This window comes from Chiloscyllium plagiosum, unplaced genomic scaffold, assembly GCF_037043375.1.
Source record: "Chiloscyllium plagiosum isolate Xiang-an unplaced genomic scaffold, Cpla_swu_hap1 HiC_scaffold_12, whole genome shotgun sequence".
Classification (NCBI taxonomy): domain Eukaryota; kingdom Metazoa; phylum Chordata; class Chondrichthyes; order Orectolobiformes; family Hemiscylliidae; genus Chiloscyllium; species Chiloscyllium plagiosum.
In genome coordinates, this window is record NW_028270150.1 from 10,192,059 (window position 1) to 10,216,939 (window position 24,881).

The 24,881-nt window shown below is 45.1% G+C and overlaps 1 protein-coding gene and 1 pseudogene across 2 annotated transcripts in view; both read right to left on the reverse strand.

Annotated features, from left to right (window-relative positions):
- Window positions 1-24,881, reverse strand: part of robo2 (roundabout, axon guidance receptor, homolog 2 (Drosophila)) — a 1,751,833-nt gene that overhangs the window by 1,306,902 nt on the left and 420,050 nt on the right. The window lies entirely within an intron of this gene.
- Window positions 1-24,881, reverse strand: part of LOC148148487 (uncharacterized) — a 232,082-nt pseudogene that overhangs the window by 207,091 nt on the left and 110 nt on the right.

A 24,881-nucleotide genomic window follows, 5' to 3' on the forward strand; every position in this document is an offset into this window, starting at 1 on the left:
GAGCTTCTCAGGAGCATTGCTTTTCCCTTTACATTTAGCCCTGTGAGTCTCTCTGAGCATCAATTGTGGCTCACACTGTATCAAAAGGTTGTGGGATCACAACTCACTCTGGAATCATAAACATAAAAACTGGGCCAGTCATTTAGGGCAATGCTGAAGGAGTGCTGCGGTGACAGAGGTGCATTTTGATTCAGAAAAGGAATTAAATCGAGGATCTACCTGGTCTTTCAACTGGGTATAAATTGTCCCTGAACTCTATTATGTAGAAGAAGAATAGAGGAGGAGGAGGATTTAGTGCTGGTGTCTTTTATTCCTCAACCAATATCATTTTAAAAACCTTTAATTGTCTTTAGGCACTGTGTTGTTGGGGGTCTTGTTATGTGAAATTTGGCTTCACTTGCCTGCATCGCAACATAAACTATACTTCATAGGCTGCTTAAGCTACTGTGGGATGCCCTGAGGTTGTGAAAGATGCTATATAAATGCAAGCGCTTCCCTTAAAGGGAGGATGCATCACCACAGGATAGAACAAAGCAGAATTTAGTTCCATTCAGTGCAAGATGCATTGCAGTGTGTACCATCACTGGCACACTCTGTCCTATAGGTCACAGTCTGCTATTGATACCACCTCTTTTAAATAGAGAATAATTCTAGCAAATATGTCCTGTTATGAACCCAGCTAATGACAATGCAGGACAAGTTGGATCTCAGTGTGAAAACTGGCTTGTTAGATCACAAATGGCAATTTTGCTGCTGGTTTCTACTGTGGTCAGTCACTGAGCAGACTCACAAGAGGCTGTCGATATACTTTTAACAAAATAACATCAAAGTTTATTACACACAGAAGGGAAACCACATAAACCAGTTTATCCCATACAAGAACCATGTGAAACTGCTTTTGTTTTACAACTATCAGAAATAAGGATTCAGTTCTTTTACCCTTAACAACAACCTTCCGGATACGCAAACCTCACTGAAGGGCCACTCCATTTTCATTTTAAAGATTCCTCTTAGTCTGACAGCTGTTCCTGGTTCCTTTCCAGCAATACTCCACATTCACTCAATGCTAGCTGCTTTGGGTATTTCTTTCTCCAAGATGCCCTCAATCAAACTGTTAACATGGCTCACATATTTCATTACGGGTTCCTTAAAATCCTGTTCTACAACCTCCTGTTTCTATGCGTTTCTCTTATGAATATTAAGCCATTCAGGACTTTGTTTTCCTTACTGTACATGTTCAGCAGACGGCTGAAACTTCACCACAGTTCTTACAGACTGTTTCTACCTGAATGACCTGCTTCTACCTGAAGGACTTACACCTGCGTACACACTGACCTTCCAGACAATTCTCTCTTTCCAAAAGGAAATTATTTCTGTCTTTCCCTCCATGTGTCACAGGTATTCCAATAGCCCAATATTTTCCTATTTTCTATCTTTGTTTTCCTGAAGCACAGAACAATGTACCCCGAAAGTATTTTTTTTAAATTCCTCAAATACAAAACTGGCTTGATCATAGAAGATAGAGAGTAACAGTGGAAGGGTACTTTTTTGGAATGGAGACCTGTAACTAGTGGTGTTCCGCAGGGATCAGTGCTGGGCCCTTTGATGTTTGTAGTATATATATATATAAATGATCTGGAGGAAAGTGTCAGTGGTCTGATTAGTAAGTTTGCAGACGACACTGAAATTGGTGGAGTTGCTGATAGTGAGGAGGATTGTCAAAGGATACAGCAGGTTATAGATAGATTGCAGATTTGGGCAGAAATCAAAGATTCAATTTAATCTGGAAAATGTGAGGTGATGCATCTTGCAAGATCAAATTCAGATGAAAATTATACAATAAATGGCAGGACCCTTAGGAATATTGACAGATAGAGGGATCTGAGTGTTCAGGTCCATAGACCCCTGACAGCAGCAACACAAGTGGCTGAGGTGGTCAGGAAGGCATACAGCATACTTGCCTACGTTGGCTGGGGCATCAAATATAAAAGCCGGCAAGTTATGTTACATTTCCCGGGATGGAAAGATCCACTAAAAGAGGGCACAAATTTAAGGTGAGAGGGGGGAAGTTTAGGGGAGAAACGCAGGAAAAGTTTTTCACACAGAGGGTGGTGGGTGCCTGGAATGCAGTACCATCAGAGGTGGTAGAAGCAGGCACATTATAAACATATAAGGTGTATCTTGATAGATTCAAGAATGACAGGTGAACTGAGGGATAGAAACCATGCATGGACAATAAATAAAGAATCTAAATAAGGACTAGGAATTGGCACAGGCTTGGTGGGCTGAAGGGCCTGTTCTTGTGCTGTATTATTGTATAACAACAACCACTTTCCGATGTGCAAAGTATGACTTGAACGAGCAGGAGTTTGCCTCCTTATTCCCATTGACTCTAATTTTGCTCGGTCTTCTTGATGCCACACTTGGTCAAATGTGGTCTTGATGTCAAGGGCTTTCACTCTCACCCCACCTCTCGAATCTAGCTCATTTGTTCATGATGGGGTCAGGAGCTGAGTGACCATGGCAGAACCCAAACTGAGTGTAACTGAACAGTGCTTGATAGCACTATTGATGATATCTTCCACCAGTTTACTGATGATCGAGAGTAAACTGAGGGGGACGTAACTGGCCGGGTTGGATTTGTCCTGTATTTTATTTACAGGTCATATGTGGGTAATTTTCCACATTCCCCAGTTGATGACCTGTTTTAGTTATACTAGACATGCTGCAAATCTGGACAATGTTCAGGAAGTGCAAGGAACATTTCTGTAACATAAGTGCCAAGCAATGACCATCTTCAGCCAGGGAGAACTTATACCTGGGCAATTTTCCATATTCTAGATTAGAGTGGTGCCGGAAACATTGATTTTCCTGCTCCTCGGATGCTGCCTGACCTGCTGTGCTTTTCCAGCATCACTCTGATCTAAACTTTGATCTCCAGCATCTGCAGTCCTCACTTTTGCCCAATTTTCCATATTGTCAGGTAAATGCCACTGTTGTAAGTATACCAAGATAAATTTGTTAAGATCTTATTCAAAGAAGAATGGAAATGCATTGGAAGTCATTCAAAGAAAGTTGACTGGACGAGTATCTGGAATGGGAAGGATGTGCCATTAAATACGATTAGGCAGGCTAGGCTTGTGTCTGACGGAGTTCACATGACTAAGAGGTGGCTTGATTAAAACATATGAGATCCTGAAAGGTTTTGATGGTGAGGATGGGCAATAGACAATTCCACCCGCGACAGAATTTAGGTGGCAGTGTTTGAAAATAACGGGATACCCATACTCACAGTCATACTGACAGAGTCATAATCACAGAGTCATAGAGACCTACAGCACAGGAAAAAATCCTTTAGCCTATCACATCCACAACAACCAAAACTAACCCCCTAACTATGCTAATCCCATTTTCCAGCACTTGGCCTATAGCCTTGTGAGACTTGCCACTGCAAGTACACATCTAAATACTTCTTCAATGTTCTAAGGATTTCTGCCTCTCCTATCTTTACAGGCAGTGAGTTCCAGATTCCCACCAGCCTCTAGGTGACAAAACTTTACCTCACACAGAGTCATAGAGTTACAGAGCTATACAGCATGTAACCAGACCATTTGGGTCAACCCGTCCATGCCAACCAGATATCCAAGACAAATCTATAAATATTTGCCAGCACTTGGCCCATATCCCTCTAAATCCTTCCTATTCATATTCCAATCCAGATGTCTTTTAAATGCTGTAATTGTATCAGCCTTCACCACTTCCTCTGGCAGCTCAATCCATACACACATCACCCCCTGTGTGAAAAGGTTGGCCATCATGGTCCCTTTTAAACCTTTCTCCTCTCACTTTAACCAATGCCGTCTAGTTTTGGATCTCCCACCCTGGAAAAAAGACCTTGTCTATATACACTATCCTTGCCCTTCTCTAAATCTATGACCCCTGCTCATTAATTCCGCCATCAAGGGGAAAAATTCCTTCCTGTCTACCTCAGCCATTCCCCTCACAATTTTATCCATCTCAGTCATGTCTCCCCTCAGTGTCCTATGCTCGAAGGAAAATAACACCACTATGTCCAATCTCTCTTCATCACTGAAACTCTCCAGTCCAGGCAATGTCCTGGTAAATCTCCTCTGTACTCTCTTCAGTGCTATCACATCCCCCCTATAATGTGGATTCCAGAACTGCACATAATACCAGCTGTGGCTTAACCAACATTTTATATGTTCCACCAGAACCTCCAAGTTAATACTTTGCTTTAGTCAAGAAAGGCAAGCATCCCATGTGCCTTCTTAACCACCCATCCCGCTACCCTAAGTGACCAGTGGACATGCACACCAAGGTCTCTCTGACTGTTGGTGCTTCCTAGAGTTCTATCATTCATCATACATCCCCTCGTTTGTCCTATGAGTGGATGAGAATCTTATCCTCACACCAAGTCATGGTTCTAGGAACTCGCATCCTCATAAGGTAATGAAAACAGCATCTTAGAATATTTTTAAGACAGTGGTGAATAGATACCTGATAATCAAGGGGCCGGGAGGGGGTGGAAGTCTATTGGGGTAGGTGGAGGAATCAGGTCAGTTATGATCTTAATGAATAGTGGTGCAGCCTGAAAGGATTGATGATCTACTCTTGCACCTAACTCAAATGTTCCTATGTCTAAATGTAACAAATAGGAGTATAAGATGTCGGAGCAGAGGTAGGCCATTCAGCCCATCGAGTCTGCTCCACCATTCAATAAGGTCATGGCTGATCTCATAATCCTCAACCCCACTTTCCTTGTAACAACTACATTGATAGGAGCAGCACTGAGGCTCTTAGAGACTCAATCAAAAGATCTGTTGCATCCTGACCTATCTGTCCACACCCCTCCCCCACCACCGCCTTCCCCGCCAAGTCTGAGATTCCCACATCCTTCAGTTGCTTATTCCATTTTCTCACCAAGACCTGAGCCAATGGGAATGCAAGTGAGCAGAGCCAGATTGCTGGAAGCTCCAATGGATTGTCTTCAGATGACTGACAGTTCATTGGGTCAGGATTGAAGTTTATAAATACTGGGGAATTTCCTTATCCATCAGTGAACACACCAGCTGCAAATTCCCGGCCTACATCGTGAAACTGTCTCAGGAGGGATGGGGTGGTGGAATCAACTGAAGAAGTCGCTCCAGTGGATTCAGTGGCCTCGCACTGAGAAAAGATGAGTATCGCTGTTTGTGTTAACCTTCCAGCTGTTACGACACTATGCCTACAGAAGCACACAGTACAGAAGGAGCCATGTGCCCACTGTGAAAGGAACCACTCAATGAGTTGCATTCCCCTCCTCTTTATTCAGTGCCCTGCAGATTTCTCCGATTTGAGTATTTGTCCAATTTTCTTTGGGAAAAACTAATACTGAATTTTCTTCTATCACTCTTTCAGGGAATACACTCTACAAGAATGCACTGGGTTTAAAAAAAAGTCTCCCAGTGTCCTCTTCCTTTTGTCAAGTGACTTAAAATTGGTTTCCTCTGATAATCAACTGGAAACAGTTCTTCCATATATTTCCTCTATACTTCTGCTAAGCCCTGTCAATTGTTTCCTTATGTTTCCCAGCTAATGAAGAGACCAACCACAGATTCTTAAGCATTCTTCACACAAACCTGACCTGAATGTGTTTGGACATTGGCCGAGAACAGTGTTCATCTTCACAGTCATTTCCTCCTTGGTTGGCCAGGCTCCAGAACTATCTTCTTGCCTTGATCCATCAATAAAGCACAATTCAAATACTTTATTCATGGGATAAGCTGTGGACTTAATAATCCTGGAAACATTAATACCTTTGGGAGACAAAGGAGGACCCAAAAAGGGGATAAGAAATTGGAAGAGGAATGAAAGTCCAGAGAATAGCTCACATTATTCCAATGTCTATGAAGCCTTTATGTAGCAGATTGAGAACCTCACCAATTATATGCCTGTTGGCTTGCCATATGGGGAAGGAAAAACATTGGAGCTTATTACAAAGTGAGAAACGGAAGTAAATCTCACCAGGATGAATCCTTTACAAATGTTAGAATATTGGAATATGTAACAGACATTGATGATCTCGAAGATCAGATGCCTTTCTCAGAGAAACTGAAAAGTTTCAGGGATTCAAGCTGATAGAGATAAATTGAGGAAGTTGTACTGGACAAAGGGGCGGCACGGTGGCGCAGTGGTTAGCACTGCTGCCTTACAGCACCAGAAACCCGGGTTCAATTCCTGCCTCACTGTGTGGAGTTTGCACGTTCTCCCCGTGTCTGCGTGGGTTTCCTCCGGGTGCTCCGGTTTCCTCCCACAGTCCAAAGATGTGCAGGTCAGGTGAATTGGCCATTCTAAATTGCCCATAGTGCTAGGTAAAGGGTAAATGTAGGGGTATGGGTGGCTTGCGCTTCGGCGGGTCGGTGTGGACTTGTTGGGCCGAAGGGCCTGTTTCCACACTGTAATGTAATCTAATCTAATCTAATCTAATCTAATCTAAAAAGGGAATTCTTCACTATAGGGAAGAATGCACAAATCTAGAAGTGAGGAAGATAGGAGATGAGAGAGAATGGAGAAGATGGTATCTCTGGGTGGTGGACTCAGTTACCAGGGAAGGATATTGAAACAAGGTGCAAGGAAAGGGATAGGGATTGGGGCTGAGTGTGAGGGTGGGTGTGCAAAGCTGAGTGATAGAATAAGAAGAATGTTCTATTCTCCCCACAGATGCTATGCGACCAGTTGAGTGTTTGCAGTATTCACAATGTTTATTCCTGACATTTTCATGATGCCCTCACCATTCTTTCAGCTTTTCAAAAGGAAGTTCTCCACAAAGAAAGCCTGATTCTTTCAAAGAAGCACTGAGGGCCTTGAGACGTTGTGATGAACTTCAAGTCCCCAATGTTTGCAGGGCAACAGGAGGCATGTCGCATGAGCTAATGCCAAGTACAACACCAGGCTCCAAATGCCCAGGATAGTGTGAGGAATACACTGCAGTTCAAAAAGACAATCAAGAAAACAGAATCCAGAGACTAAGATGGAAGCCCCACCTGCCATTCTGCAAGCGTGATCACTTAGGACAAAGGTAGAAGATACACAGGGACACCATCAACTGCAAGTACCCAACCAAGACACACATCATCCTGACCTGGGAGTATATCAGCATTCCTTCACTTTCACAGTGTCAGTATCCTGAAACTGCCATCCCAACAGCATGACTGATGTACTTACACCAAATAGACTGCAGTAGTTCAACTGGGCAGCTCATCACTACCTTCTCCAAGACCATTAGAGATGAGCACCAAATGCTAAGCCTAGGACCAGACGGCATAATTATAGGAAGCACAGAAACAGCAGTAGGCCATTTCGTCCCTTGAGATTTTTTTGCTGTTAGAACATAAAACATAGAACATAGAACATAGAACATAGAACATAGAACAAGAACATAGAATATAGAACATAGAACGATACAGCACAGAACAGGCCCTTCGGCCCACGATGTTGTGCCGAACATTTGTCCTAGCTTAAGCACCCATCCATGTACCTATCCAATTGCCGCTTAAAGGTCACCAATGATTCTGACTCTGCCACTCCCACAGGCAGCACATTCCATGCCCCCACCACTCTCTGGGTAAAGAACCCACCCCTGACATCTCCCCTATACCTTCCACCCTTCACCTTAAATTTATGTCCCCTTGTAATACTCTGTTGTACCCGGGGAAAAAGTTTCTGTCTGTCTACTCTATCTATTCCTCTGATCATCTTATAAACCTCTATCAAGTCACCCCTCATCCTTCGCCGTTCCAATGAGAAAAGGCCTAGCACTCTCAACCTATCCTTGTACGACCTATTCTCCATTCCAGGCAACATCCTGGTAAATCTTCTCTGCACCCTCTCCAAAGCTTCCACATCTTTCCTAAAGTGAGGTGACCAGAACTGCACACAGTACTCCAAATGTGGCCTAACCAAAGTCCTGTACAGCTGCAACATCACTTCACGACTCTTGAATTCAATCCCTCTGCTAATGAATGCTAATACACCATAGGCCTTCTTACAAGCTCTATCCACCTGAGTGGCAACTTTCAAAGATCTATGAACATAGACCCCAAGATCCCTCTGTTCCTCCACCTCACTAAGAACCCTATCGTTAACCCTGTATTCCGCATTCTTATTTCCAAAATGGACAACCTCACACTTGGCAGGGTTGAACTCCATCTGCCACTCCTCAGCCCAGCTCTGCATCATATCCAAGTCCCTTTGCAGCCGACAAGAGCCCTCCTCACTATCCACAACTCCACCAATCTTCGTATCATCTGCAAATTTACTGACCCACCCTTCGACTCCCTCATCCAAGTCATTAATAAAAATTACGAACAGCAGAGGACCCAGAACTGATCCCTGCGGAACTCCACTTGTAACTGGGCTCCAGGCTGAATATTTACCATCTACCACCACTCTCTGACTTGGACCGGTTAGCCAGTTTTCTATCCAATTGGCCAAATTTCCCTCTATCCCATGCCTCCTGACTTTCCGCATAAGCCTACCATGTTCTGTGAGATCAAGGCTGATCTGTGGCCTAACTCCACATATCTGCATCTGCCCTTTATCCCTTAATATCTTTGCTCAACAATAATTTATTTATCTCAGAATAAGGGGTCACACATTTTTAGACAGAGATAAGAAGGAATTTCTTCTCTCTGAGGGTAGTAAGTCTTCGGAATTCTTTACCACAGAAGGCTGTCGAGGTTGGGTCATTAAGGATATTTGAGATTGTGATAGACTTCATTTTAATGAGTAAGGGATTCGGGGGTTACAGGGAAAAGTCAGGAAAGAGAAATTGAGGCCTATCAGATCAGCCAAGGCATTGAATGGTGCAGCAGATTCGATGGGCAGAGTGGCCTACTTCTGCTGCTACATCTATGGTCTTACGCTGGCCTCATTCATGAAACCTATATCCCATGAATGAAGAAAACAAAATATCCTTTATCAAATCAGAATTCGGAGCAATATCCTTGAAGAACAGCAGCTGGAATGTGGCCTGAGGAAATTTAGAATTTTAAAGCATTTTGGAGCTGGAATGGCACCCATATAAGCTGAATGGACTGCCCACTAAATCCATGAGACCTTTCATTGTTGTAACAGCTATTTGATCTGCCATTTACAACTTTATTCCCTGTGGTTTGATTGTGAATTAATATTTAGTTTGTGCTGCTTTTGATTTGAGTGTTAACATGAATGTGATCACAAGTTAAATCATGTCCTTTGGTTTCTCAGCGGGAGTCACTGGGCAAGTTTTGTTCTTTTCATTTGTTGGTCTGCATGGAGATCACAGTGACAAAAGACCGTAAGTCTATAAGGCACAGGAACATGGGGGTAGGCCACTAGGCCCATCAAACCTGCTCCACCTTTCAGTGAGATTATGGCTGGTGCCAACCCTAATTACCCAGAGGGCAGGTAAGAGTCAACACCATTGCTGTGGGTCTGGAGTCACATGTAGGCCCAGACCAAGTAAGGATGGCAGTTTCCTTCCCTAAAGGACATGAGTAAACCACATTGGCTTTTCTACCAATCAACAATGGATTAACGGTTAACATTAGACTCTTACTTTCAGGTATTACTGAACTCAAATTACACCATCTGCCGCGTCGAACCCGGGTCCCCAGAAAATTACTTGGGTCTCTGGATTAACGACCTAGCAACACCACTAGGCCATCACCTCCTCCATTTCCTAACTGAGCCCATAACCCTTGATTCCCTTACTGATGAAAAATCTACACACTGATGTACTTTCAATGTGTTGCCTGGAAACATGGCACTTAACTTACACTCAGCGAACTGCCACAAACAGTTCTCATAGTCATAGAGTCATAGAGATGTACAGCATGGAAACAGACCCTTCGGTCCAACCCGTCCAAGCTGACCAGATATCCCAACCCAATCTAGTCCCACCTGCTAGCACCCGGCCCATATCCCTCCAAACCCTTCCTAGTCATATACCCATCCAAATGCCTCTTAAATGTTGCAATTGTACCAGCATCCACCACAACCTCTGGCAGCTCATTTCATACACGTGCCACCCTCTGTGTCAAAACGTTGCCCCTTAGGTCTCAATTATATCTTTCCCCTCTCATCCTAAACCAATGCCCTCGAGTTCTGGACTCTCTGACCCCAGGGAAAAGACTTTGTCTGTTTATCCTATCCATGCCCTTAATAATTTTGTAAACCTGTATAAGGTCACCCCTTAGCCTCCAACGCTCCAGGGAAAACAACTCCAGCCTATTCAGCCTCTCATTATAACTCAATCCTCCAACCCTGGCAATATCATTGTAAATCCTTTCTGAACCTTTTCAAGCTTCACAATATCTTTCTGATAGGAAGGAGACCAGAATTGCACGCAATATTCCAACAGTGGCCTAACCAATGACCTGTACAGCTGCGACATGACCTCCCAACTCCTGTACTCAATCAGCATCTGCAGTCCTCACTTTCTCCTGTACTCAATACACTGACCAATAAACAAAAGCATACTAAACGCCTTCTTCACTATCCTATCTACCTGCGACTCCACTTTCAAGGAGTTATGAACCTGCACTCAAGTTCTCTTTGTTCAGCAACACTCCCTAAGACCTTACCATTAAATGTATCAGTCCTGCTAAGATTTGCTTTCCCAAAATGCAGCACCTCGCATTTATCTGAATTAAACTCCATCTGCCACTTCTCAGCCCATTGGCCCATCTGATCAAGATCCTGTTGTAATCTGAGGTAACCCTCTTTGCTATCCACTACATCTTCAATTTTGGTGCCATCTCAAACTTACTAACTGTACCTCTTATGCTCGCATCCAAATAATTTATGTAAATGACAAAAAGTAGAGGACCCAGCACCGATCCTTGTGGCACTCCACTGGTCACAGGCCTCCAGTCTGAAAAACAACCCTCCACCACCACCCTCTGTCTTCTACTATTGAGCCAGTTCTGTATCCAAATGGCGAATTCTCCCTTTATTCCGTGAGACCTAACCTTGCTAATCAGTCTCCCATGGGGAACCTTGTCGAACGCCTTACTGAAGTCCATATAGATCACATCTACTGCTCTGCCCTCATCAATCCTCTTTGTTACTTCTTCAAAAAACTCAATCAAGTTTGTGAGACATGAATTCCCACGCACAAAGCCATGTTGACTGTTCCTAATCAGTCCTTGCTTTTCCAAATACATGTAAATCCTGTCCCTCAGGATTCCCTCCAACAACTTGCCCACCATTGACGTCAGGCTCACTGGTCTATAGATCCCTGGCTTGTCCTTACCGCCCTTCTTAAACAGTAGCACCACTTTAGCCAACCTCCAGTCTTCCGGCACCTCACCTGTGACTATTGATGATACAAATATCTCAGTAAGAGGCCCAGCAATCACTTCTCTAGCTTCCCACAGAGTTCTAGGGTACACCTAATCAGGTCCTGGGATTTATCCACCTTTACCCATTTCAAAACATCCAGCACTTCCTCCTCTGTAATCTGGACTATTTCCCAACAGTCTATATCTTCCATGTCCTTTTCCACAGTAAATACTGATGCAAAATACTCGTTTAGTATCTCCCCCATTTTCTGTGGCACCACACAAAGGCTACCTTACTGATCTTTGAGAGGCCCTATTCTCTCCCTAGTTCCCCTTTTGTCCTTAATGTATTTGTAAAAACCCTTTGGATTCTCCTTAATTCTATTTGCTAAAGCTATTTCATGTCCCCTTTTTGCACTCCTGATTTACCTCTTAAGTATACTCCTACTGCCTTTAAACTCTTCTCAGGATTCATTCAATCTATCCTGTCCATACCTTACATATGCTTCCTTCTTTTTCTTAACCAAACCCTCAATTTCTTTGTCTGACAATGATAGTCTGTTTTGGTCACTGATTGAGGCATGGAGTAATACAAGCTAGGTCACTCGGGAGCAGCATGGACACACTGACCCTTGGTTTGATATTACTTCCTCAAGGAAGCAGCTCAGAAAAGGCTGCACTCCCTCAGTATGGGCACGGGAGCTGTAAGCTTAGACTGGGAGGATCAACTCGGCAGATGTGGTTACTGCAGATGCTGGAGATTAGAATCAAGATTAGAGTGATGGCTGGAAAGGCACAGCAGGTCAGGCAGCATCCAAGGAGCAGGAAAATCATCGTTTTGAGCAAAAGCCCTTCATCAGGAATTGGACTGTGGGGTCAAGTGGCTGGTGTAGGACTTGAACCTGCAACCTTCTGAGTCAGGAGTGTCAGCTGATTTCATCTTCGAGTTTACATCCAACTGAAAGGTCTGCACAGCCTGATATGTTAGCCTGTCTCCTCTCTGCTTTTACCAAGCATTTTAATGATTTCATATCAGGCTCAGGGACATTTAGCTTCTCTTTAGCTCACACAAAATGGGTGGCTAACGTGTGGTTGAGTGAGCAACTCAGCTACTGTCTAATAGATAATCCTGGCAGTTTAAAGTGTATTTACTTAAAGGTACAGGATTTAGAGTATTTAGATTACTTACAGTGTGGAAACAGGCCCTTCGGCCCAACAAGTCCACACCGACTCTCCGAAGAGCAACCCACCCAGACCCATTCCCCTACATTTACCCCTTCACCTAACACTACGGGTAATTTAGCATGGCCAACTCACCTAACCTGCACACCTTTGGACTGTGGGAGGAAACCGGATAACCTGGAGGAAACCCACGCAGACACGGGGAGAATGTGCAAACTCCACACAGACAGTTGCCAGAGGCGGGAATCGAACTCAGGTCTCTAGCGCCGTGAAGCAGCAGTGCTAACCACTGTGCGACCATGCCGCCCACAGATGTTTACAGTTTCCAAACGGTCATGGTGTTAAGTATAATTTACATTTGCGACATGCCAACTTAGACTAGATTAGATTTGATTCCCTACAGTGTGGAAACAGGCCCTTTGGACCAACCAATTCACACAGACCTCCAAAGAGTAACCCACCCAGACCCATTTCCCTCTGACTAATTGACCTAACACTATGGGACAATTTAGCATGGCCAATTCACCTGACCTGCACATCTTTGGACTGTGGGAGGAAACCGGAGCACCCGGAGGAAACCGGAGCAGACACGGGGAGAATGTACAAACTCCACACAGACAGTTACCCGAGGCTGGAATTGAACCTGAGACCCTGGTGCTATGAGGCAGCAGTGCTAACCACTGAGCCACTGTGCCGCCCCAATTTGATGGGGTTTTCTCCCAGTCACTGACTGAACTGGTCCTCACCCTGAACAACTTCTCTTTCCAATCCTCCCACTTCCTCCAAACGAAAGGAGTAGCCATGGGCACCCGCATGGGCCCCAGCTATGCCTGCCTCTTCATAGGATATGTGGAACAGTGCATCTTCCGCAGCTACACTGGCCCCACCCCCCACCTTTTCCTCCGCTACATCGATGACTGTATCGGCGCCGCCTCGTGCTCCCACGAGGAGGTTGAACAGTTCATCCACTTCACCAACACCTTCCACCCCGACCTCAAATTCACCTGGACAGTCTCAGATTCCTCCCTCCCCTTCCTCGACCTTTCTATTTCTATCTCAGACAACCGAATCAACACGGACATCTACTACAAACTGACCGACTCCCACAGCTACCTGGACTACACCTCCTCCCACCCTGCCCCCTGTAAAAACGCCATCCCATTCTCCCAATTCCTTCGACTCCGCTGCATCTGCTCCCAGGAGGACCAGTTCCAAAAACGTACAACCCAGATGGCCTCCTTCTTCAAGGACCGCAATTTCCCCCCCGACGTGGTCGACGATGCCCTCCACCGCATCTCTTCCACTTCCCGCTCCTCCGCCCTTGAGCCCTGCCCCTCCAACCGCCACCAGGACAGAACCCCACTGGTCCTCACCTACCACCCCACCAATCTCCATGTACAGCGCATCATCCGCCGTCATTTCCGCCACCTCCAAACGGACCCCACCACCAAGGATATATTTCCCTCCCCTCCCCTATCAGCATTCCGTAAAGACCACTCCCTCCGTGACTCCCTCGTCAGATCCACACCCCCCACCAACCCAACCTCCACTCCCGGCACCTTCCCCTGCAACCGCAGGAGGTGCAAGACTTGCGCCCACACCTCCCCCCTTACCTCCCTCCAAGGCCCCAAAGGAAACTTCCATATCCACCACAGATTCACCTGAACCTCCACACACATCATCTATTGCATCCTCTGCACCCGATGTGGCCTCCTCTATATTGGGGAGACAGGCCGCCTACTTGCGGAGCATTTCAGAGAACACCTCTGGGACACCCGCACCAACCAACCCAACCACCCTGTGGCTCAACACTTCAACTCCCCCTCCCACTCCACCAAGGATATGCAGGTCTTTGGACTCCTCCATCGCCAGACCACAACAACACGACGGTTGGAGGAAGAGCGCCTCATCTTCCGCCTAGGAACCCTCCAACCACAAGGGATGAACTCGGATTTCACCAGTTTCCTCATTTCCCCTCCCCCCACCTTGTCTCAGTCAAATCCATCGAATTCAGCACCACCTTCCTAACCTGCAATCTTCTCCCTGACCTCTCCGCCCCCACCCCAGTCTGACCCATCACCCTCACCTTGACCTCTTTCCACCTATCACATTTCCGATGCCCCTCCCCCAAGTCCCTCCTCCCTACCTTTTATCTTAGCCTGCTGGACAAACTTTCCTCATTCCTGAAGAAGGGCTTATGCCCGAAACGTCGATTCTCCTGTTCCCTGGATGCTGCCTGACCTGCTGCGCTTTTCCAGCAACACATTTTCAGCTCTTTTTCTCCCAGTCACACTGTGCAACATCCATTACCTACAAAAAGTAAGGTTTATTGGAGTCTTCGGGAAGGCAATCTGATTACCTGTGAGAAATTCGCTATGGAAAGTTTCGGGTTAGGATTTTGAAATGTTGCAGCTCTGACTCTCTGAGAAACACAAGGAACTCATCCATAATTTGGCCTTTGATAGTCACGAGAGATGTTAAGCATATTGAGGGTATGCAGATATAATTGCATTGCAAAACAATGGGCCATTTGATCTCTTGGACTGGCTCCAATCATCGAAGGAAATCTGAGAGGAATTTTTCAGAGTGGTTTTCCATTCTTATTAGCCCTGAGTTTACTTTTACTATCTCACCCAGGAGAGTACATGGCTGTTATGGTATGGAGTGGTGATTGATGGTGAGCGGGGAGTGCTTAACAGTGAAGAAGGTAAATGGGATGTTGGCCTTCACTGTGAGAGAATTCGAATACAAGAGCAGGGGGATGTCTTGCTGCAGTTATACAAGTCCTTGGTGAGACCACTGCTGGAATATTGCGTACAGTTTTGGTCACAAATATGTGAAGAGAGACTGGATACATTAGAACTATATTCACTGGAGTTTAGAGGAATGAGGAGGGACCTCATAGAAACCTGTGAAATTCAAACAGGATAAGACAGAGTAAATGTACGAAGGATGTTCTCAAAGACCTAGGAGTCCAGAACCAGGGGTCACAGTCTAAGGATATAGGGTCGGACATTTAGGACTGAGATGAGGAGAAATGTCTTCATCCAGAGAGTGGGGAGCCTGTGGAATTCTCTGCCACAGAAAGCAGTTACAGCCAAAACATTGAATGTTTTCAAGGAGAAGTTAGATATGGTTCTTAGGACTAAAGGGATCCAAGGGTATGGGGAGAAAGCTGGATCAGGGGACTAAGTTGGATGATCAGCCATGACCGTATTGAATGGTGGAGGAGGCTCAAAAGCCTGAATGTTCTCCTCCTGCTCCTTTTTTTGATGTTTCTATATTCAGAAGTGTTGCACGATGCTCCAGTCAGCAGGGAAAACAATAAAGGGCTTGCGTTGATATATCCCCTTTCATGATGCCAGCAAGTTCCAAAACACCTCACCTCCACTGGAATCCTTTTTTGAAATGTTGTCACTGTTATAATGCAGTCACCAATTTGTGCATAGCAAGTTCTTACAATAGTAAAGAGTGAGTGACTGAATGCTTCAGTGATGTTGATAAAAATTGGCAAAGCAATGGTCAGGAGCAACTCTGCTGCTCTTGTAGGAAGTGGTGTTGGGGTATAATTTGTTAACTCCCTGAGGGAGCAGGACCATCACTAGCGCACCACTCCCTCAGTAATGCACTGGTGTGTCATTTCTGGGAAATGATTTCTGGTTTGATTTCTGGGAAACAGTGCTGTGAACCAACAGCATCCCTCGGTTCCTTCAGTCCAGCCCTTTAAAAACAGCCAAGTTCCCCTATTCTGGCCTCTCGCACAATGCTAATTTTAATCCTTCCACTATTGGCCAACTTGCCTTCAGTTGTATGACCCCTAACACCTCGACTTCTCCCTCAAACATTGTCACTTTTCTGCCTCACTTTCCTCTTGTAAAATGTATCTTACAAGATGTAAGATGTAAGATGTATCTTACAAATGTATCTTGTAAAATGTATCCTCTTGTATCTTTCTTGGAGGGCTGCAGAAATTCCCTGCGTAGGGTACAAAGCATGACAAATTCCAATAACATGGAGAACTTAGGGTTATAGCCAAGAGGAAATGGCAGGTAAAGGACTCCATTGAAGTGTTAAAATAATTTGATGCTTACATAGAATGGGAGAACCTTTCTCCAATGCCAGGAGGACACAGAATAGGATCATCTACATTAGAACCAGAAAGAATGGGGCATATCTTTCTTGCCACTGAGTTGTTGTGATCCAGATTGCATTGTTTGAAAGGGAGTCAAAGCAGATTTAACATTTGTTTCCGTAACAGAATTGGCAAAGTACTTGTAAAGAAAACAAAATGCAAGCTAAACAATGGGAAGAGTGGAAATAATGTGACAGCTCTTTCAAAGATCCATCACAGCTTCTAGAAACACTTCCTCAGAATTAGTATTTACATGGAGAAAGGTGGGTTGATAATGAAGAGGATTGCTAAACACGAAATCACATTTAACCAACGTGCTGCAGGTTTGTGAAGGGGTAACAACAATGCTTGATGAAGATAACACCATTGAGGTGCTGCACATGGACTTTCAGAAGCTGTTTGAGACAGTGTCATACAACATAATTGTGAAGATATTTATAGGTCATGACTGCAGGGAGACAGGATAGTGAAGAAGGTGTTTGGTATGCTTGCCTTTATTAGCCAATACATTGCATATTGGAGTTGGGAGGTCACGCTGTGACTGTACAGGTTAGGCCACATTTGGAATAATGTATTCAATTCTGGTTTCCCTGCTACAGGAAGGATGTTGTGAAACTTGAAAAGGTTCAAAAAAGATTTACAAGGATGTTGCCAGGGTTGGAGGATTTGAGCTATAGGGAGAGGCTGAATAGACTGGAGCTGTTTTCCCTGGAGCATTGGAGACTGAGGGGTGACCTTATAGAAGTTTATAAAATCATGAGGGGCATTAATAGGGTGTCCAAAACTAGAGGGCGTAGGTTTAAGGTCAGAGGGGAAAGATTTAAAAGGGACCGAGGGGCAACTTTTTCCCGCAGAGGGTGGTGCGTGTGTGGAATGAGCTGCCAGAGGAAGTGGTGGAGGCTGGTATAATTACAACATTTAAAAGGCACCTGGATTGGAATATGAATAGGAAGGTTTTAGAGGGATATGGGCCAAGTGCTGGCTAATGGGACTAGGTTAGGTTAGGATATCTGGTCGGCATGGGCAATTTGGACCAAAGGGTGTGCTTCCATGCTGTACATCTCTATGACTCTATATAAAAGGGACGGTAACGACATGGATGCAAAATTGGCTGAGTACTAACACATAGGGTTTTTTTCTGGACATATGGTTGATGGATATTTTTCAGACTCGAGGAAGGTTTGCAGTGGAGTTCCCCAGGAGTCGGCATTGGGATTCTTACTTTTCTTGATATTTATGATTAATCTTGCTGTCCATAGGGACAATTTCACAGTTTACAGATGATACCAAACTTGGAAAAATTGTACACTATGAGGAGGACAGTGTGGAACTCCAAAAGGACATTGCCAAACCGGTGAAGTGGGTAGGTGGATGGCAGATGAGGTTCGAGGCAGAGAAGTGTGAGGAGATGCACTTTTATCAGAAGAACATTGAAAAACAGTGCACAATAGGGGATACAATTCTAAATTCTAGATTAGAGTGGTGCTGGAAAAGCACAGCAGTTCAGGCAGCATCCGAGGAGCAGTAAAGTCGACGTTTCGGGCAAAAGCCCTTCATCAGGAATACAGGAAGAGAGCCTGAAGGGTGGAGAGATAAGCTAGAGGAGGGTGGGGGGGGGGAGAAAGTAGCATAGAGTACAATAGGTGAGTGGGGGAGGGGATGAAGATGATAGGTCAGGGGGGAGGGGGGAGTGGATAGGTGGAAAGGAAGATAGGCAGGTAGGACAAGTCATGGGGACAGTGCTGAGCTGGAAGTTTGGGACTGGGGTGAGGTGGGGGAAGGGGAAATGAGGAAACTGTTGAAGTCCACATTGATGCCCTGGGGTTGAAGTGTTCCGAGGCGGAAGATGAGGCGTTCTTCCTCCAGGCGTCTGGTGGTGAGGGAGCGGTGGTGAAGGAGGCCCAGGACCTCCATGTCCTCGGCAATGTGGGAAGGGGAGTTGAAATGTTGGGCCACAGGGCGGTGTGGTTGATTGGTGCGGGTGTCTCGGAGATGTTCCCTAAAGCGCTCTGCTTGGAGGCGCCCAGTCTCCCCAAAGTAGACAAGACCGCAGCGGGAGCAACGGATACAATAAATGATATTGGTGGATGTGCAGGTAAAACTTTGATGGATGTGGAAGGCTCCTTTGGGGCCTTGGATAGAGGTGAGGGAGGAGGTGTGGGCACAGGTTTTACAGTTCCTGCGGTGGCAGGGGAAGGTGCCAGGATGGGAGGGTGGGTTGTAGGGGGGCGTGGACCTGACCAGGTAGTCACGGAGGGAACGGTCTTTGCAGAAGGCGGAAAGGGGTGGGATGGGAAATATATCCCTGGTGGTGGGGTCTGTTTGGAGGTGGCGGAAATGTCGGCGGATGATTTGGTTATGCGAAGGTTGGTAGGGTAGAAGGTGAGCACCAGGGGGGTTCTGTCCTTGTTACGGTTGGAGGGGTGGGGTCTGAGGGCGGAGATGCGGCATGTGGACGAGATGCGTTAGAGGGCATCTTTAACCACGTGGGAAGGGAAATTGCGGTCTCTAAAGAATGAGGCCATCTGGTGTGTTCTGTGGTGCAACTCCTGGGAGCAGATACGGTGGAGGCGGAGGAATTGGGAATACGGGATGGCATTTTTGCAGGAGGTAGGGTGGGAAGAGGTGTAATCCAGGTAGCTGTGGGAGTCGGTGGGTTTGTAAAAAATGTCAGTGTCAAGTCAGTCGTCATTAATGGAGAAGGAGAGGTCCAGGAAGGGGAGGAAGGTGTCAGAGATGGTCCAGGTAAATTTAAGGTCAGGGTGGAATGTGTTGGTGAAGTTGATGAATTGCTCAACCTCCTGGCGGGAGCACGAGGTGGCGCCAATGCAGTCATCAATGTAGCGGAGGAAGAGGTGGGGAGTGGTGCCGGTGTAATTACGGAATATGGACTGTTCTACGTAGCCAACAAAGAGGCAGGCATTGCTGGGGCCCATATGGGTGCCCATGGCTACCCCTTTGGTCTGGAGGAAGTGGGAGGATTCGAAGGAGAAATTGTTAAGGGAGAGGACCAGTTACAATTCTAAAGGGGTAGTAGGACCAGAGGGACCTGGGTGTATATGTGCACTGATCATTAAAGGTGGTAAGATACTTAGAGAGAGTAATTATTAAAGCACACAGTGTTCTCAAATACAGAATATTAATTGGAGCATAGAGTACAAAGGCAAGGAGGCGATGTTGAACTTGTACAATTCACTAATTAGATCATAGCTTGAGTATTGTGTGTACCACATGACACAAATGTTGTGAATGCATTGGTCGGGCTGAAGCAATTTACAAGAATGGTCCCAGGAATGAGAAACTTTAGTTCTGATGATAGGTTGAAGGAATTGGGACTGTTCTCCTTGGAGAGAAAAAGGCTGAGAGGAGATTTCAAAATCATGAGTGGGGCCTGTACAGAGGAGATAGGGAGAAGCTGTTCCCCTTCATAAAAGAATGAGAGGGCCGAGATTTAATATGATGTGGAAACGAAGCAAGGGTGATATGAGAAAATAACACTTCCACCCAGCGAGGAGTTGAGGTATGAAATGCATTGGTTGGAAAGGTGATGAAGACAGGTTCAGTTGAGGCATGGAAAAGAGCATTGGACAATTATTTGGGTAGAAATGATGGGTAAGGGTATGTGATAAAGCATGGCACTAGGTCATGATGCTCGTTTAAAGAGCTAGCACAGGCACGATGGGCCGACTGACCTCCTTCTGCACCATAACGATTCTGTTGTTCTGCGAAGGACAGGCCAAACATATTTACTCTCTAGCATAAGATTCTACGAATACCAAGCTCACTTCATGGTCCTGGTCAATGTCCATCTTTGTGCTTTTGAATTCCATATTGTTCCCTTTGTCAGGCTCCAGCAAATGGAAACGCAGACACAGAAACCCCATACAGTTAGCAGTGAACCCTTTCAGTCCTCAATAAAACCTGCCTTATGATTTAAAGTCCCATTAACATTATTCCTTCAACTCAGTATCAGGTTAAGTGTATTGATTTTTTTTTTCTCTCTGCTCTGGGTTACGTTTCATAGCAAAGGCAACACCTGCCATTACATTCTGAAACACACCAGGAATCAAAATTAAATAACAGCACTAAAAAAAAGGTCAATATTTAATTTACAATCTCACTGCTTCTGTTGTTCATACAGGTTCAATAAGTGGAACACAACAATTAAACACGGCGAAAACATAAACACTATGTTCTTCGGAATCAGGTATAAAATTTCATTGCAAATAGCTCTGACGGGTGTTGAGCAAGAGGCTGAATTTTATTGCCACTTTGTTCCGCAGTATGCTCTCCCAAGAGTTTTGTCATCGATCGGCACTTGGAACTTTTCTCTTCACTCCCCCCCATCTCTCTCCAATATAAAACAGGCTTTCATCTATAACTGCGCTGTGTCAGTTGGAATGATCAGAAGCTGTCAAACCAGCCCTGACCATTATAGCCATATATCATGCCAACAGTGCGTTTATGTGCAGTAATGATATTAATACATTCTCCAGGTTAAATTACTTTCTGTACATTTTAACTAATGACTTTCTATTAAGTTAGATGAAGCACTCACATTGAAAGGTTACACTGATGACAAGAAATTATGCCCACTTTGCTTCCAGAAATATTAATGGCAATTGAAAAAAAAACATAGAGACACACACCTGGAGAGTGGTATTAAACTTACACTGACATCTATTTGTGTCCCAGGCCAAGCTCAATGGAAAGCAATCATTTCTTTGAACTAAAATGGCAGATCGAGTTCAATATGGATAAATGTGAGGTATTGCATTTTGGTACAACAAAGAGGGATAGGCCTTTTTACCATTAATGATAGGGCCTTGTGTAGTGTTGTAGAATAGAGGGAGCTTGGGATACGGGTACATAACTCTTTGAAGTTTGTGTCACGTATGTACAGGGTGGTTTAAAACACATTTGCCACACTCCCCTTCATTGTTCAGTCCTTTGGGTAAAGGAGTTGGGATGTCATGTTGAGGTTGTACAGGACTCTTCTGGAATATTGTGCCCAGTTACAGGAAGGACATTATTAAGCTGGAGAGAGTTCAGAAGAGATTTACCAGGATGTTGCCGGGTATGGAGGGTTTGAGTTATAAAGAAAGGCTGGATAGGCTGGGACTTTTCTCATTGGATGTTGAGACACAACATTACAGAAGTTAATAAAATAATGAGAGGAATATATAGAGTTGATGGTAGTTGTCTTTTCCTCAGGATGGGGAGATTCAAGACCGGGAGAGGAGAGAGGTTTAAAAAGACGTGAGGAGCAATTTTTTTTTACACAGAGGGTGTTTTGCGTGTGGAATCAACTTTCTGAGGAAGTGGTGGATGTGGGTACAATTACAATGTTTAAAAGACATTTGGATGGATACATGAGTAGGAAAGCTTTGGAGTAGGCTGGTGGGACTAGTTTAGTTTGTGATTATGTTTGGCATGGACTGTTTGGACTGAAGGATCTGGTTCTGTGCTGTGTGACACTACGAATCTATAAAAGATCATTCATTCATGTCCCACTCCAGATCAAAGTCTATGTTGGCTCTTCCTACATACAATAGTGGCCAGACCATCAACTCAAGCATCCTCCATGAAGTTGTATTGACCAACATTGAGCCTCGGCTCCTGAGGAACCAACTCTGATGCATGGACCACTGGGTCCTGGTGCCTGAACTCTGCCTCCCACCGTATTAGTATATGATCAAGCACAGACACATTGACACCATTGGGAGACGAGTGTGCTGACTGCTTGGTATGAGACCTCCTGATCTCTCAAGGCACAAACCAGTTGGAGGATCAATTACTTCACTGCATTGTGGGAAGGTGTCACTGGAGGAAGAAGAAGGAAGCCAGGCCGGGGTCAGAAATTCCATCTCCCCTTCACTGGAATCTGCCTGGACTGCAGAATAAACTGTGGGGTCTAGAACTGGGCCTTTCAGTCACCCCTGAAGACTAATCCAGCCTGACGGAGATCATCCGTAATTTTTGAGAGACAACTGCTGTCATTAATATACTCCTCGGATGCGGCCTGAACTGCTGTGCTCTTCCAGCACCACTAATCCAGAATCTGGTTTCCAGCATCTGCAGTCATTGTTTTTACCACCACCATCAATATGCATATGAACTCAAGGAGCAAGAGGAGGCCTTTCAAAGCCTTGAGCCATTTAATAAAAGCATGGCAGCCTGATTGAATATTAATTTGATACTTCTGATACCCCTGATAACCATTCGACCCCTTGCTTAGTATGAATCTATCTACCCCTGTCATAAAATGTGTCAAGTGCTCTGTCTGCTTTCACGAAAAGAGCTTCAAAGTCTCACCACCTTCTGAAAAAAATTTGTCATCTCTGTCTTAAACAGGTGCCCCCTCATTTTTAAATGGTGACCCTCTAGTTCTAGATTCTCCCACAAGAGGAAACATTCTCTTCACATCTTACTCTATCAAGATCCACTTAAGATTTTATATGTTTCAATCAAGTTGGCTCTTCCTCCTCTAAACTCTGGTGGATTTTAGATTAGATTGTCTGAACTTTTTTTCGAAGACAACACACACGTTCCAGGTATGAGTCTGATAAACCGTTTTTGATCTGTTTCCAACGTGTTTCCATCCTTCCTGAAATAATCTGACCAATAAAGTCCACAATACTCCAACGGCAGTCTCACCAGTGCCCTTGGTAGGTCTAAAAATGTACTAAACTTTCTCAGGGGCTGTCTTTCAGGAGACAAGTGGACCGACCAAGAGAGTGTTTGATGGGGACAGTGTGGAGGGAGAGTTACTTTTTAATTAACCTCACGTTGTACCTGGCCCTGGCCTGGAAGTGTTTGGTTGGGAGTGTAGAGATTTGAATATTCTGCACCTAACTGGAGGGATATGGGCCGGGTGCTGGCAGGTGGGACTAGATTGGATTGGGATATCTGGTTGGCATGGATGGGTTGGACCGAAGGGTCTGTTTCCACGCTGTACATCTCGATGACTCTATAAGCCTGTCCTGTCTATGTCCTGCAAGTGATTTGTGGGGACAGTGTATAGGGAGCTTTACTCTGTAGGTATCCCCATGCTATTCCTGTCTGGGAGTGTTTGATGCAGACAGAGTAGAGGGAGCTTTATTTTGTATTTAACCCCAAATTGTACCAGTCTTGAGAGCGTTTGATGGGGACAGTGTTGAGGGAACTTTACTCTGCTTCCAACACTTGTGCTGTTCCTGTCCTGGATGTATTTGATGGGAATATTTTTGTGGGAGCGTTACTTTCAGTTTAAAAGGGTAGAGAGAGATTTACACTGAATCAAATCTTGTGTTGTCCCCCTCATGACAGAGTTGGATGGGAACGTTGTAGAGGCAGATTTCATTTTAAAAGGATCAAGGTATGCTTACTCTGTATCTAACCATGGGGACAGTGTACAGGGAGCTTTACTCTGTATCTGACCCTGTGCTGTCCCTGTCCTGGCAGTGTTTGATGGGGATGGTGTAGAGGGAGCTTTACTCTGTATCTGACCCTGTGCTGTCCCTGTCCTGACAGTGTTTGATGGGGATGGTGTAGAGGGAGCTTTACTCTATTTCTGACCCTGTGCTGTCCCTGTCCTGGGAGTGTTTGATGGAGATGGTGTAGAGGAAGCTTTACTCTATTTCTGACCCTGTGCTGTCCCTGTCCTGGGAGTATTTGATAGGGATGGTGTAGAGGAAGCTTTACTCTGCATCTGACACTGTGCTGTCCCTACTCTAGAGTATATAATGGGACACAGTAAGAAAGGCCTCACAGCAAAAGAGATTAAAGGTGTAAAATATGCATATATATTAGATTACTTACAGCATGGACACAGGCCCTTCGACCCAACAAGTCCACACCGACCCGCTGAAGAGCAACCCACCTAGACCCACTCCCCTACACTTACCCCTTCACCAAACACTACGGGCAATTTAGCATGGCCAATTCATCTAACCTGCACATCTATGGACTGTGGGAGGAAACCGGAGCACCCGGAGGAAACCCACGCAGGCACAGGGAGAACGTGCAAACTCCAGACAGACAGTCACCCGAGGCTGGGATCGAACCCAGGTCCCTGGCACTGTGAGGCAGCAGTACTAACCACTGTGCCACCGTGCCACCCTTACATTTATCTTTGGGGTTTTTGATATTTAAAAGGCAGGCAGATGACATAAGTCAATTGTTTGTAAAGAAAGGGTCAAAAAGTCAGTTGGAACAGAAACTTAAGTGTCTTCCGCATCAGTTTGAAGACAGTATGTGACTGC